This window comes from Oncorhynchus mykiss, unplaced genomic scaffold (assembly GCF_013265735.2).
Source record: "Oncorhynchus mykiss isolate Arlee unplaced genomic scaffold, USDA_OmykA_1.1 un_scaffold_120, whole genome shotgun sequence".
Lineage (NCBI taxonomy): Eukaryota > Metazoa > Chordata > Actinopteri > Salmoniformes > Salmonidae > Oncorhynchus > Oncorhynchus mykiss.
This window is the reverse complement of record NW_023493661.1, coordinates 1,282,612-1,287,611: the sequence shown is the minus strand read 5'-3', so window position 1 is coordinate 1,287,611 and position 5,000 is coordinate 1,282,612. Positions and strand designations below refer to the sequence as shown.

The 5,000-nt window shown below is 42.9% G+C and overlaps 1 long non-coding RNA gene across 7 annotated transcripts; it reads left to right on the top strand.

Moving 5' to 3' along the window:
- Nucleotides 1-695: 695 nt before the first annotated feature.
- On the top strand, nucleotides 696-3,897 carry LOC118947069. 7 transcript variants are annotated; one of them, XR_005041732.1, is made up of 3 exons: nucleotides 696-736; nucleotides 1,595-1,692; nucleotides 2,496-3,897. It is a non-coding gene; the product is annotated as an uncharacterized LOC118947069 (long non-coding RNA). The 7 variants fall into 7 exon arrangements; XR_005041733.1 differs by lacking the exon at nucleotides 696-736 and adding an exon at nucleotides 741-768; XR_005041738.1 differs by lacking the exons at nucleotides 696-736; nucleotides 1,595-1,692 and adding an exon at nucleotides 1,215-1,264 and having other exon boundaries at nucleotides 2,464-2,948; nucleotides 2,998-3,897.
- The last annotated feature ends 1,103 nt before the right edge of the window (nucleotides 3,898-5,000 follow it).

The following is a 5,000-nucleotide window of genomic DNA, read 5'->3' as shown; positions in this document are numbered from 1 at the left end:
TGTCATGGAGATAGAGTATGGAACCTCAGCTATGAGGTTAGACTTTCACACGGAGGACAGGAGGATACCTAGTCAGTTGTCATGGAGATACCTAGTCAGTTGTCATGGAGATAGAGTATGGAACCTCAGCTATGAGGTTAGACTTTCACACGGAGGACAGGAGGATACCTAGTCAGTTGTACAACTGAATGCATTCAACTGAAATATGTCTTCCGCATTTAACCCAAACCCCTTCTGAATCGGCTTTAGTGTCTCGGGGGGAACTTTGGTCTGCTTTCCCTGAAGCTGGAGAGCCCGAGTGGGGTTTTACAGAGCTAGCCAGATAGAGCTAGCCAGACAGAGATAGCCAGACAGAGATAGCCAGACAGAGATAGCCAGACAGACTACTAAATAGGGTTGCAACATTTCCGGGAAACTTTTCCATAATTCCCTGGTTTTCCAGGAATCTTGGTTGGAGGATTCCCGGATGTCCAGCTAATTCAAGGGATCTTCTAACCAGGATTTCTGGAAAACCAGGGAATTTTGGGGAAGTTACCGTAATTTTGCAACCTTAAGAAAAACACATGGAGAATGTTTAATAATGGGCAGTTATAGAGGACAGGAGGTTATAGAGGACAGGAGGTTATAGAGGACAGGAGGTTATAGAGGACAGGAGGTTATAGAGGACAGGAGGTTTAGTAATGGGCAGTTATAGAGGACAGGAGGTTTAGTAATGGGTAGTTATAGAGGACAGGAGGTTATAGAGGACAGGAGGTTTAATAATGGGTAGTTATAGAGGACAGGAGGTTTAGTAATGGGTAGTTATAGAGGACAGGAGGTTATAGAGGACAGGAGGTTATAGAGGACAGGAGGTTATAGAGGACAGGAGGTTATAGAGGACAGGAGGTTATAGAGGACAGGAGGTTATAGAGGACAGGAGGTTTAGTAATGGGTAGTTATAGAGGACAGGAGGTTATAGAGGACAGGAGGTTTAATAATGGGTAGTTATAGAGGACAGGAGGTTTAGTAATGGGTAGTTATAGAGGACAGGAGGTTATAGAGGACAGGAGGTTATAGAGGACAGGAGGTTATAGAGGACAGGAAGTTATAGAGGACAGGGGGTTATAGAGGACAGGAGGTTATAGAGGACAGGAGGTTTAATAATGGGTAGTTATAGAGGACAGGAGGTTTAGTAATGGGTAGTTATAGAGGACAGGAGGTTATAGAGGACAGGAGGTTTAATAATGGGTAGTTATAGAGGACAGGAGGTTATAGAGGACAGGAGGTTATAGAGGACAGGAGGTTATAGAGGACAGGAGGTTTAGTAATGGGTAGTTATAGAGGACAGGAGGTTATAGAGGACAGGAGGTTTAATAATGGGCAGTTATAGAGGACAGGAGGTTATAGAGGACAGGAGGTTATAGAGGACAGGAGGTTTAGTAATGGGTAGTTATAGAGGACAGGAGGTTATAGAGGACAGGAGGTTATAGAGGACAGGAGGTTTAGTAATGGGCAGTTATAGAGGACAGGAGGTTATAGAGGACAGGAGGTTTAATAATGGGTAGTTATAGAGGACAGGAGGTTATAGAGGACAGGAGGTTACAGAGGACAGGAGGTTATAGAGGACAGGAGGTTATAGGGGACAGGAGGTTTAATAATGGGTACTTATAGAGGACAGGAGGTTTAATAATGGGTAGTTATAGAGGACAGGAGGTTATAGAGGACAGGAGGTTTAATAATGGGTAGTTATAGAGGACAGGAGGTTTAATAATGGGCAGTTATAGAGGACAGGAGGTTATAGAGGACAGGAGGTTATAGAGGACAGGAGGTTTAGTAATGGGCAGTTATAGAGGACAGGAGGTTTAATAATGGGCAGTTATAGAGGACAGGAGGTTATAGAGGACAGGAGGTTATCGAGGACAGGAGGTTATAGAGGACAGGAGGTTTAGTAATGGGTAGTTATAGAGTACAGGGGGTTATAGAGGACAGGAGGTTATAGAGGACAGGAGGTTTAGTAATGGGTAGTTATAGAGGACAGGAGGTTTAATAATGGGCAGTTATAGAGGACAGGAGGTTTAATAATGGGCAGTTATAGAGGACAGGAGGTTATAGAGGACAGGAGGTTTAATAATGGGTAGTTATAGAGGACAGGAGGTTATAGAGGACAGGAGGTTATAGAGGACAGGAGGTTATAGAGGACAGGAGGTTATAGAGGACAGGAGGTTTAGTAATGGGCAGTTATAGAGGACAGGAGGTTATAGAGGACAGGAGGTTATAGAGGACAGGAGGTTTAATAATGGGCAGTTATAGAGGACAGGAGGTTATAGAGGACAGGAGGTTTAATAATGGGTAGTTATAGAGGACAGGAGGTTATAGAGGACAGGAGGTTATAGAGGACAGGAGGTTTAGTAATGGGCAGTTATAGAGGACAGGAGGTTATAGAGGACAGGAGGTTTAATAATGGGCAGTTATAGAGGACAGGAGGTTTAGTAATGGGCAGTTATAGAGGACAGGAGGTTTAGTAATGGGCAGTTATGGGGGACAGGAGGTTTAGTAATGGGCAGTTATGGGGGACAGGAGGTTTAGTAATGGGCAGTTATAGAGGACAGGAGGTTTAGTAATGGGCAGTTATGGGGGACAGGAGGTTTAGTAATGGGCAGTTATGGGGGACAGGAGGTTTAGTAATGGGCAGTTATAGAGGACAGGAGGTTTAGTAATGGGCAGTTATGGAGGACAGGAGGTTTAGTAATGGGCAGTTATGGAGGACAGGAATTTATAGAGGACAGGAGGTTTAGTAATGGGCAGTTATAGAGGACAGAAGGTTTAGTAATGGGCAGTTATCGAGGACAGGAGGTTATAGAGGACAGGAGGTTATAGAGGACAGGAGGTTTTTGTAATGGGCAGTTATAGAGGACAGGAGGTTTAGTAATGGGCAGTTATGGAGGACAGGAGGTTATAGAGGACAGGAGGTTATAGAGGACAGGAGGTTTAGTAATGGGCAGTTATAGAGAACAGGAGGTTTAGTAATGGGCAGTTATGGAGGACAGGAGGTTTAGTAATGGGCAGTTATGGAGGACAGGAGGTTTAGTAATGGGCAGTTATGGAGGACAGGAGGTTTAGTAATGGGCAGTTATGGAGGACAGGAGGTTTAGTAATGGGCAGTTATAGAGAACAGGAGGTTTAGTAATGGGCAGTTATGGAGGACAGGAGGTTTAGTAATGGGCAGTTATAGAGGACAGGAGGTTTAGTAATGGGCAGTAGTATATATATCCCTGTGTTTCTGCCTAAACGTGCTGTGTAAGAGTAGAGCAGGGCTGCGATGTATTCCTTTTTCTTTATTTTAGGTATGATAGCGTTTAATGTCTTTAACTACCAATATCTATATATCAAGCTATAGAAATATAGATCTGTGTCAAATGTTCATTTACAGGATGTCCTGTGAAACCATGTGGTCAGTATTGTAAACCAGCAGAGAGAGAGAAAGAGAGAGCAGATCTATGTGTTTTAATCGTAGACATACAATCTCTAAAACGGGACCTAGAACCTCTAAAACCCATGTGACAATTTGACTGGTAGACTCCACGATTTTACACTCCCGTAATGACTGCCAGTACACCCCATTATGACATCGTTGACTGGAATGGGGAGGTGTGTTCTATAGATTCTATGTTCTACGGTTGTATTTCTGGGCTGCTGCTGCTGCTGCTGCTGATCTTTGTGTCTCTCTGGACTGATGGAAGGAGAACCTTCCTGCATGATCCGTTACTATGATTTAAACAAACTGTAGAATAATGATTTCTTAGCAGTTAAACAGAGAGTTGGTCCAGTGTGTGTGCTTTTCTCTAATATATCTCTAGTATAGTATGCAATACAACTGCTTCTACATGTGCCACAGTATTTTACAGAAAAATATATATTCAATAAAATCTTAAAGATTACCTGATGTTTTTTTTTTGGGGGGGGGGGGGGGGGGGGATTGTTCCGTGGAATGTTTGTGATTCTAGTTTCTTTGTTTGTATTGTCCTATGGAATGTTTGTGATTCTAGTTTCTTTGTTTGTTTTGTTCTATGGAATGTTTGTGATTCTAGATTCTTTGTTTTGTATTGTTCTATGGAATGTTTGTGATTCTAGATTCTTTGTTTGTATTGTCCTATGGAATGTTTGTGATTCTAGTTTCTTTGTTTTGTATTGTTCTATGGAATGTTTGTGATTCTAGATTCTTTGTTTTGTATTGTCCTATGGAATGTTTGTGATTCTAGATTCTTTGTTTTGTATTGGCTTATGGAATGTTTGATTCTAGTGCCTCCATTTTGGTGTGTGTGCGTGTGTGCGTGTGTGTGTGTGTGTGCGTGCATGCGTGCGCGCGTGCGTGATCCTTCTTGATCTAATAATGAAAGCTGATAGGTTGATACGGTACTCACAACCAGGCTACTGCTAAAAGCCCAGATTCACCAGCCAATAAACCCAGCGTCTGGAGAGAGGGGCCGTCTTGTCTTAGGGTGACAGCCAATCAACTACCTTTATGCAGATTTAACCCTTGCAAAGGCTTCTGGGCGGCGACCTACTGTATCCAAGTCCAAATGTTAACTTTCCTATTTCCATACCATGAAACTCATGTCATATATAGTGTCAACTTTTTTTGTTGATAACGAGGTTTGATATCCTCGGGGGTCATTTGGAAATGTGCTTTAAGGAGTTTTGAAACATGAGCCATTTTGATGATATGTCTTCCTTTCATCACAGTTCTCTGGTTAAAATTAAATTAATTCTGTGTGCTTTTAAAAATGTACAGCATCTGTTTAATAATATAACAATTATTTGAAACAACTAAGGAATTTTAGAGTTGAACTGTTCAGACCCACATCACCAGTCCCTCCCCACCAGTCCAGACCCACATCACCCATCCCTTCTCACCTGTCCAGACCCACATCACCAGTCCCTCCTCACCAGTACAGACCCACATCACCAGTCCCTCCCCACCAGTCCAGACCCACATCACCAGTCCCTCCCCACCAGTACAG